Source organism: Trichechus manatus, unplaced genomic scaffold, assembly GCF_000243295.1.
Source record: "Trichechus manatus latirostris isolate Lorelei unplaced genomic scaffold, TriManLat1.0 scaffold00032, whole genome shotgun sequence".
Taxonomy (NCBI): Eukaryota; Metazoa; Chordata; class Mammalia; order Sirenia; family Trichechidae; genus Trichechus; species Trichechus manatus.
This window is the reverse complement of record NW_004443968.1, coordinates 21119165-21130903: the sequence shown is the minus strand read 5'-3', so window position 1 is coordinate 21130903 and position 11739 is coordinate 21119165.

Genomic DNA, 11739 nt, shown 5'->3' with positions numbered 1-11739 from the left:
ACATCAGCTGCTCATAGCTGATCAAACCACCAACCTTTTGGTTAGCAGTCGATCACTTTAAGCACTCGCCACCGGGGCTCCTTATCAATTTCTATAGATATGTATTAAAATATCCCACTGTAATGATGGATTTGTTGTTGTTAATTTCTCAATTGAGTTACATCAAATTTTGCTTTATCAATTTTGAAACATTATTAGCTTTAATTACATTCTTATGAATCAAATATTTTTGTCTTTATAAAAAAAGTCCTCTCATTTTTATCTCTTGTAATGTTTATTGACTTAATGTGTAGTTATTATTAAGTTAGCATAATCATACCAACTTTCATTTGTTTAATATTTTAATGTATATCATTTCCTTTTCTTTTAGTTTTTAATTTTCTGGACCTCATATTTATGTTATTTTTTGTCATAAACATTGTATGTTTTTTAAGAGGGTGAACAATATTTGTCTTTTTATTGACATATTTAGTGCACTTTTATTTGTTATACTTACTGATTTTACTAATATTATTTTACTATTTGCTTTTTTTAATCCCAGCAGTTCTTGTTCTGTTTTCTTCCATTTTGTTTTATTATTATTATTATAAGAGGATTTTTTTCATCTTTCTCATATGTTAGATTTTAGTTATACTTTCTTCTGTTATTCTTTCAGTACTTAGCCTAAATATTACAACCTACAAACTTGACTCATTAGCATCTACTCTAAACTAGAACTTTTACCACCTCTAAGACAATGCAAAAATTTTAGAACATTTCACATCTATTTATTATTTGCCGTTTGTTCAGGAAGAAAGTAGTCTTTGTTCTACATATATTTGAAGCTTCACAAGATGTTGTTCCTATTTTTGCCCAGCCAGTTAAAATTAATAATAATAATTCTTCTTATTTACTCTTTCCAAGGTAATTTATCTCATTCTTAATTTTTATGCTTCTTTTTAGGATCATTCTTTTCTTTTTTTTTTTTTTTTAATTGCTTGAAGCACATCCTTTAATTTTTTTTTGGTACTATTTGGTTGTGAAAATTTTTCTCAGTTTTTTTCAGAAAAAAAATTTCTTTTACTTTGATTTTTGAAAGAATTGTCACGCAACATAGAATTTTAGGCTAGTGATCATCTTCCTTTAGCACTCCAAAGCCATTCTATTTTCTTCCACTTTTATTACTTTTTTGAAAGATCATCTAGTAATTTTTCATTCCTTAACATCTTTAAAGTTTGTATTTTTTTTTTTCTGCTCTTAAGATTTCCTCTTTGATTCCATTATCAGCCACTTTATTATGAAATTCTACAACTTTTTTGGTCTTCAATCTATTTCCATTTTATTTCCTTGTTCCAGTCTGGGTAACTTTTATTGGCATATGTTCCTATTTGCTAAACATCTCTTCTTCTCTGTCTAATCTGTTGGTAAGTTCATATATTGAGTGCTGAACTTCAGTTTTGTATTTTTCCAGGTTTCTAGTTCACCACATCATATATGTACTTGAATATATTCAAAACTTTTATTTCAATGCCCCTACTTCATAACTTGAGCACCAGTATTTCCTTTGTGTTTGTTACAATTTTTTCCCCCCTTTTGTTTTTGGTTAGTTTGTTTGTCTTTTCTTTCTGCCTGATAGCAGGCCTGGGAATTTTGTTTGAATGCTAGACATTGCTTATGAGAAATTGCAGAGGCTCTGGATTATGTTATTCTCTTGCAGAAAGGAATTAATTTTATTCCACCAGGAAATTAGAACAGACACATTATTTTGATCAGTATTACCTAGTTTCTTACCTAATATCAAGCTTTACCAACACTTTCAGGTATACAGGCAATCAAGAGCCTCAGAGAAGCACAGAAGTCTGAGATCTTGAGGACGACTTCCCAGATTACTTATTCCTACACTGAACATGTACTCTCTTTTTAAATAAAGTTTAGAAGAATAATTGGTGACCTTTCCAGGCAGGCCTATTTTGAGTCTCCTAGCTGGAAAAATATATTTTTATTATATTATCTTTTTGAATAACACATTTTTATCGTAGCACTTACCACAACTGTAATTTAATAAATATTTTTATAACCTTTTGTCTTTTCTGCTAGACTCCCAGAAGCTTTATGTGGCATGCAGGAATCATGCCCTCCTTAGAGGAGAATGACACATCTTGGTTTAACTTCATATGTAAAACCCATTTCTAAGCAGAAAACTCAATTACGTTAGCATTTAGAATATAGATAACCAACTACGGCTCTGTATGTCAGTACCAATTAAGACTTTTCCCAGAACTGAATATTACTTTGAAAAGAGAGAAGACGGACGAACATTAGCAGTAAAAATGCCCCTGAATAGAAATTTCTCTAGTGAGCAGAAGGCCAAAGATATAAAAGAGAGTATTTAAATGCATGTCCTCTTCACAAAACTGAAATGCGTGCAGACAGCTTATTGCTGTTTTAATGGCACCTTGCAGAGATGAAATTAACATTTGATTTACATGAGTGTCCTTGGGCAGAGGCAATTGTGACTACTCACATCCACTGATAGGAGCTGAATTAGTTTTAACCTCTTGAAGAAATAATCTGGAAGTCATAATGAAAAGCTAAATGCAGATGTCCACTTAATACATAGTGGTACTTCATGCAGTAAGAAAAAGATTGTGGAATAATAGTATTTTATACCTATTAAATTGCTGTACTTTAAGGAGTCAAAGGAATTTACAACATTTTCAAATGTAGTAAACTATTCATAGAACATGATTTTATCATTTTGAAAATAAATCTGTGATTTAGGACTCATAAGAATATACAGTCAAAAAACTCTAAGAACAAAAACTCAGAAGTCTTCAGGGGTCAGTCAGGATCTACATGTGCATTACCCAATATGACATTTTAAAAAAAGGTAAAGAATGATTCGGGGACGAGAGTGGCCCAGAGGTAGAATTCTTGCCTTGCAGGAGAGACACATGGGTTTGATTCCTGGAAAATGCACCTTATGCAGAACTACCATCTATTGGACAGTAGAGGCTTGCATCTTGTTATGATGCTGCACAGGTTTCAGAGGTACTTTTAGACTGAAATGAACTAGTTAGAAAGCCTCACTTTACTTTAAAAAATGAGCCAGTGAAAACCCTATGGATCCCAAGGGTACAATCCAGAACGGATCATGGGGATGGGGCAGTACTGAGCAGCATTTCATTCACTTGTGCGTGGGGGTCGCCATGAGTCAGGGCCGATTCCGCAACTAGAAACAATAACAAAGACAATGATTAACTGAAGAATATAAGTCTTTCCTAAAAGCAATACAATTTGTTGTTTTAAGTTAGTATGCTGGCTAAATAAAATATATCCATAGAACAAACTGACCCACAGGCTATTGATCTTTGATCTCTGATTCTAGTTCAAACTCTTTACTTTGAATCACACAATTTTTAGACAGGCAGGTGACTTGCCTAATCCAAGGTCACAGAATAAATTACTAGCAGGCGTGATACTTGGTCTTACTCTGACAATTTTATTAAGTTATTGAAACTCATTAGTCCAAAGTAGTTGTAAATTTCTGTTTTGCATTATCTAATTAAGACCTACAAGTGTTTATGGAAATTATCATCTTCCACATTTTATAAATAGAATCATTGATGCACTAATATTAAGTGGATTACTGGTGCATTGCGGAGTATAGAATAGCATATTTAATTAATTGAGCACCCAGTTCCACATGTGTTGTACTGTCAATAGTTACAAAAATCTCTGAAGGAAATCCTAAGAAGAAGTATATTTTACTTTACTAGTGAAAGATTTTATAGCACTTCCCTTTCCTAACTCAAGAATCCATGTCAGAATGAAAGAGCAATATGGATCCAAAGGCCATTAATTTACTTTTTTACCATGTCAATTTTTGCATTTATTCTATATATAAAGGCACATATTTACATTAATTCAAATTTTATCTCTATTAGTTTTAATGTTCATAGTTTAAATCCTATTGTTGGGGAGGGTGGTATTGTTCATTAAAATGAAACAGAAATATCTACATTTTAAGCCTCTTAAACATGCTGACCCACCACTCTTCTGTGGGTTTGTCATACTGTGGTGCTTTCATGTACTATGATGATAGAAGCTATGCCATGGGTATTTAAATTCCAGCAGGGTCACTCATGATGGGCAGATATCCACTTAATACATAGTGGAGTTTCCAGACTAAAACATACTAGGAAGAAGGACCCGGCGGTCTACTTGAGTATGGATTACGTCTCAACATAAAGAAAACAAAAATCCTCACAACTAGATCAATAAGCCAACACCATGATAAATGGAGAAAAGATTGAAGTTGTGAAGGATTGCATTTTACTTTGATCCACAATCAACGCCCATGGAAGCAGCAGTCAAGAAATCAAAGGACATAAATTGCGTGATAAACAGGAAAGATGTCACCTTGAGGACTAAAGTTGGCCTGACCCAAGCCATAGTATTTTCAATGGCCCCATATGCATGTGAAAGCTAGACAATGAGTAAGACCGAAGAAGAATTGATGCCTCTGAATTATGGTTCTGATGACGAATATTGAATATACCATGGGCTGCCAGAGGAATGAACAAATCTGTATTAGAAGTACAGCCAGAATGCTCCTTAGAAGCTAGGATGGTGAAACTTTATCTCTTGTGCTTTGTTATCAGGAGGGACTAGTCCCTGGAAAAGGACATCATGCTTGATAAAGGAGAGGGTCAGCAAAAATGAGGAAGACCCTCAGTGAGATGGATTGACACAGTGACTGCAATGATAGGCTCAAGTATAGCAAAGACTGTAAGGATAGTGCCGGACAAACATGCTGGCAACCTAAAATTATGGTCTTGTTTCACTAGTGTTCACACATTGATACTCTACCAAGAACAAATCTGTTTTTCTATATTTTCACACCCTCAGGAGTTGGTCTAGTAAAAGGATAACAGTCCTAACATGAGTGATAGCTAATATAGAGTTTCCATCAAGTCAAGTGGCAGGACCTTTGATTTTTGAAACTCAAGTATTGAAGCTCTAGATGAGAAGACATTCTTTCTGCATGCGTTTCAACAGAAAATAGTGATATCTGTATGGAGAAACTAAAATGATCCAGGGACTGACAGCAGGTATAATTAAATGTGTGTAATACCATTTTTAATATAAGAGAAAGTAAAATAACTAAGTATTTGTGGTGATGATTGTATATTAAAATTAAGCATACCAGGGAGGCTTGACAGGATATTTTATTAAATGTTTTTATTAAAAAAGGAGACAATACTATTTAATATTTGATTATAATAATCTTATTAGAGAGAAAGTAAATATTAAATGATTAATTATAGTTAATAGATTAAATAGGCCCATTGGATTGTTTTTAATCTATAAGTAACTAGGTTGCACTGTATTTGCAAATCCATATACGTATATGCAAAGTGTATTGATCACCACCCTATGCTATGAAATCATGTTCACCAGTTTACTAATCTTTAACCTAAATACCTTTTCATTTATTTTATTTTATGCCGAGGGCAGCAGGCAGGGTGGGAAGTGGGTGCAGGGCAGGACACACTCCCCTAAATACCATTTTAAAAGTCTGTATTTGATTGAAGAGAATCTGAATTTTAAAAATTGGACTTATTTTAGGTCAGTAACAAGCATTTCATATTTTAAATACAAGATATCAGAAACTCCTTGATAGTTAGCCAAATTTTATATATGAAATATCATCATTTTTTTATTTTATCATTATTTTTAATACTCAAAATATAGAAAGATTCCTATTCAGGAAAAAACATAAAACTGGGTGTGTAACTCATTTAGAACTACCAAGATTATTCATGAGATCCAACTTAACCCATAACATAGCTCTGATACGGAACACACAGTACTGTAGAAACTAGTACAATAGCTTCTCCTCATGAAAATTACTTTGTGCTTTTAGTTAATAAAATTGTTTCTTTCCCAACATGGCCTCCGAATTAGATATTACTCATGGAGTATTTACTTTCCCATTCACATCCATGTTAAGCTCTCAAGTCTCCAGTTGTGGGTAGAGACTGAAAAAAACTAGAATTGGGGCAGCGATCGAAATGACATTATCTGAGACTTCTTCACATTAAAAAATAAAACAAACCTGTGTCTGTTCAGTTGATTTCCACTCATGACCATGCTGTGTGTTACAGAGTAGAATTGCTCTACAGGCATTTCTTGGTTGTAGTCTTTATAGAAGCAGTTCTCCAGGCCCTTCTTCTGTGGAGCTGCTGAGTGAGTTCAAACTGCAAACTTTTAGATTAGCAGCTGATCACAAACTGCTTACTCCATCTAGGCTCGTTTCCTTCAGAGTGTTGTTGGTGTTAGTTGCCATCGTCGATTGCAACTCACGGCGACTCGCTATATGCAGAGTAGTACTCTTCCACAGGGTTTACAAGGCTGTGACCTTTGGAAAGTAGATCACCAGGCCTGTCTTCTGAATGTTGTTGATGTTAGGTGCCATCGAGTCAGTTCTGACTCAGAGAGATCCTATGTACAACAGAACGAAATACTGCCTGGTCCTGCACCATCCTCACAATCATTGTTATGCTTGAGCCCATTGTTGCAGCCACTGCGTCAATCCATCTTGTTGAGTGTCTTCTTCTTTTTCCCTGGCCCGCCACTTTACCAAGCATGATGTCTTTCTCCAGGAAATGATCCCTCCTGATAACATGTCAAAAATATGTGGTATGTAATCTTGCCATCCTTGCTTCTAAGGAGCATTCTGGTTGTACTTCTTCCAAGACAGATGGGTTCCTTCTTTGGGCAGTGCATGGTATATTCAATATTCTTTGCCAACACCACAATTCAAAGGTATCAATTCTTTTTCGGTTTTCCTTATTCATTATCCAGCTTTTGCATGCGTATGAGGCAATTGAAAATACCATGGCTTGGGTCAGGCCAATCTTAATCTTCAGGGTGACATCTTTGCTTTTTAACACTTTAAAGGGGTCTTTTGCAGAAGATTTGCCCAATGCAATACATCATTTGATTTCTTGACTGCTGCTTTCACGGACAATGATTGTCAATTCAAGTAAAATGAAATCCTTGACAACTACAGTATTTTTTCCATTTATCCTGATGTTGCTTATAGGTTCAGTTGTAAGGAGTTTTGTTTTCTTTATGCTGAGGTGCAATCCATACTGAAGGCTGTAGTGTTGGATCTTCATCAGTAAGTGCTTCAAGTCCTCTTCACTTTCTGTAAGCAAGGTTGTGTCATCTGCATATCACATGTTGTTAATGTGTTTTCCTCCAATTCTGATGTTTCGTATACTCCAGCTTCTCACATTATCTGCTCAGCATACAGATTGAATGGTGAAAGGATACAACCTTGATGCACACCTTTCCTTACTTTAAACTACACAGTATCCCCTTGTTCTGTTTGAACGACTGCCTCTTGTTCCATGTACAGGTTCCTCATGAGCACAATTAAGTGTTCTGGAATTCCCATCCTTCGCAGAGGTATCCATAGTTTGCTATGATCCAAGCAGTCAAATGCCTTTGCATAGTTAATAAAACACAGGTAAACATCTTTCTAGTATTCTCTGCTTTAAGCCACGATTCACCTGACATCAGCAATGATATCCCTCATTCCATGTCCTCTTCTGAATCCAGCTTGAATTTCTGGCAGTTCCCTGTCAATTTACTGCCGCAGCCACTTCTGAATAACAGAGGTTATTCCTGATATCTAGAATTAGAGAAAGTTTGCAAAAGCATACAAATCTGATGGATGTTGTGAGGAGAAATTGTGATGTAAGTTGTGGGGAGAAGAATCTGAGTTGCAGTCGTACTAGGCAACAATTCTAAATCTTTAGGCTATGTTTATATAGAAAAATAATGTATGTGAACTTCTTTAAACACTTACATGAATTAGAAACTCTTCTGAACACTTTATGAAGTCATTTTAGTTCTCACACTACTCTAAAGAATATACTATAACACTGAAATGTGTCCTAAAGGGAAAAAATGAAACTATGCATGTGAAAACATTATAATTATGTTGGTTATATTTATTGTCAATCTCTGTAAAACACATTTATTGAATTCTATGGCATACTTATTATGGAAGCAATTTAGGGATATACAGTCATTATTGCTACCGTTATTTCCAACAAGGATATTTTGATCTAAATCTTAACTTTTTAGTATGCTTTGAGGGAAGTGTTTGGATATACCCAAGTTGACCTCAAATAACTCATACACACGTTATTTTGAGGTAAGTTAAAGTCTAAAAGTGGCAAAACATTAACCTGTTACTGACATTGATATTTACTTCAGGCCTAATACTAGCACTTTCTGTAAGATAAATTTTAACTATTACATTGTACATCATTAACAGATGATATTCAAAATAAACGTTGGTTTATCTACTTGCAGACTTGTCCATAAATCCGTATACAAGTTTAGAAATAAAGGTCACCAGAGTGAATAAGCATATATTCTGGTAATTCTACCCAGAGTGTTGATTGGATATGAAAAGTTCGGAGAGGTGACTAGGGGAAATATCAAATAAAAAGCCAATGGTCTCTCTTAGCTGACAAGACAGGGTCAATGAATTTTTGTATAAAAATAAGTACAGTCAGAAGGGGCACCAACTATATCTTGGAGGCTGTGAAAATGTGACACAGCTGAACAGGGCGCATCTTGTTAGTAAATTTCCACATTTACTTAATTTCATTCCTGTTTTGAACTTTAGATTGGTATCTTTTAAAATATGAAATCTGTTACTCTCGTGTGCTCATATATCATCCTGAACAAACTGCTATTATATCAGCTATTTCTTAATTATATTTTTACAGCCATCTCCCTCCACAGGCATCTGATAATATTTTATTGTGGAATCAAGTCATCATAGAAGAACGAAAGGAAAGGAAGATGAAGCAGAAATTTTAAGTGAAGTCTCTAAGTAGGGCAGGTATTATAGTGGTTATGGAAAGAGTAGTGACATCAGATTGTTTCAAATGATACCTAGGAGAAACTAATTACTAGTTATGTGACCATGAGCAATTTATATTATTTCTCGGAGGTTTTTTCAATTTTGTAAAATGGATAGAATAATGTCACTTATCTTATAGATTCATTTGAGATATAATTATATAATCCATGTAAGGTACTTGGTACCATACCTATTATATATTGCTCTTTACTACATTTTTTAATCAATGATTTGATAGCAGAAATGAGTAAAAGTTGATTTCTATATTCCAAGCCTGGTACTACCATTACCACAAATGTGGAAATCAAAGAGGGTAATTTTAGTTTTGTATTAAGGATATGTTAACAGTGGAGCATCTGAGTCAAATTAGTTGGGATATAATTGGGGATAAAAACTCAAAGCTTACCTTAAAATTCTGGATAAGAAATATTGTAACAGATTAAACATTTATAAAATGGAAAAGATAACACTATACTAAAAATGAGGAGATCTGGTTCTGCTGGTTTACAATACACATGATTTTTAAAACAAACACTTTTTTTTCAACTAAAAAAGAAAATTTATAGACTCTATGATCTTCACGATCTCTTCCAGCTTTAAAATTCTATGGCCATTTAGTCCTATGAATGATCCATGTGTTGTAGGAATCTTTTAGCTGTTTTCTTTAACTCAATGAACTGTTTTACCTGGGCTAGTGATATAAAATTCACCTCATTTTATGAACAGCATAGATGGGGCTCATAGAAATTACATCTGTGAAATAGCTTGAGAATCAGCTATTCAAAAACCAATCTATTTGCTGAAAGGGCTACAGTATTCAGTTCAAATTATTATTGTTGAGCCAAAGTCTGTAAGGGGCATCATCAAAATTAATCTAGATTAAGGAAAAAAAGGAATATGGTGGTAATAAACTTTATGAAATAAATTGCATTAAATTTCAATATTTAATATGGAGAATTAGTGGTACATTAAATTTTGAGAAATATTTTACTCACATCACTTTATTTAGCATGGACCGGTGGACTCTCAACTAATAAGCCACCGAAATTAAACCAATATTCACATCCCTTTGCCATAGAGTCGATTCTGACTCAAAGTGACTAATAAGGGCCCTGGTGGCATAGTGGTTAAGAGTATGGCTGCTAACCAGAAGGTCCACAGTTCGAATCTACCAGCTGCTTTTTGAAAACTCTACGGGGTAGTTCTGTTCTGTCCTATAGAGTCACTATGCATCAGAATCTACCCAACGGCAGCAGGTTTGGTTTTTTGGTTTAATATTCATAAGTGAATTGACTTGACGGCAATGGGTCATTTTAGGTATATATGTGAATATTAAACCAAAAAAACCAAACCTGTTGCCATTGAGTAGATTCTGATGCATAGTGACTCTATAGGACAGAGTAGAACTGCCCTATAGGGTTTACAAGGAGTTGTTGGTGAATTCGAACTATCCACCTTTTGGTTAGCAGCCAAGCTCAGTAGGAATCGACTGGACGGCAATGGGTTTCTTTTTGGTAGCTAAAATGAAATATAAATTTGTGACTCATTCACTGTTAAGGGGAAGATCTTGTGCTTGTTTGATATAATCTTTCTAACTATAAAGAGAATTGTATTACTGATTGTTACAAAGGCTCAAAACTAAAAGGGAGAATAAATTATTTGAGTCTATGACAGTATTTAATATGCTGTAAAAATAATAAATAATCCAAATAGACTATAGATTTAAAGACACTTCATTTAATTACATTTTAAAATACACATTATCATTTACTTTCAAAATGACTTATTCAATAAATATTAAGGCATTCTTAACTTGTATAATATAGTATACTATTTAGTAATGAAGTAAAGAATCATTGAAAATAATTACAAATATTTATACCATTAGACAATCCTTAGAGATCCTTAAAATATTGTAGATAATATTCAGAAATCATTTTAAGCAAAGTGGTCGGAAATAACTTTTCATTATAACCAAAAATTTCTCCATAATTTTATAAGTATTCTCATCCCTTCTAAATTTTTTCACTGACCTTTTTGTAAAGACAATTTCAAACTCTAGCAAGAAAATTTATATTTAAAGATTAAGCCAAGTGTAAGAGAGGTCAAGAGATTTATAAATATGTTACTGAAAGCCTTCCCCATGTGATTAACTAAACCCATTGCCGTGGAGTCAATTCCAACTCATAGTGACCCTATAGGACAGAGTAGAGCTGCCCCACAGGGTTTCCAAAGAGCAACCACTAGTGGATTGAGCTGCCAACTTCTTCGTTAGCAGACAAGCTCTTAACCACTGCACCACCAGGGCTTGCCCTGTGTGATTAGGAAAATATTATTTATCAAATGGTCTAACTGGGTTTAATGGTTGTGTGAGTCTTTGTTTTGGTTTATATATATATATATATATATATTTTTTTTTTTTTTACTTAACTAAAGATACAACTGTTAGAACTAAGGAGCAAAAGCATTGTCACAAAAAATAATAGAAAACCCTTCCTTCTCTTTTATAATACAAAGTAAGAATGGTTTTTAATGTTACTAGTTTCAAATCTTCTTGTCATCTGTTCTTTTTTTATATATATATATATTTTATTGTACTTCAGGTGAAGACTTACAAAACAAATAGTTTCTCATGAAACACCAGTACACATGTTGTTTTATGACATTGGTTAACAACCCCACAACATATTAACCCTCTAACTTCTCAACCTTTTTTTTTGGTGAAAATACACATAGCCAAAGATAGACCGTTTCAAAATTTCTACATACACAGTTCAGTGACATTGACTACGCTCTTCCAATTGTGC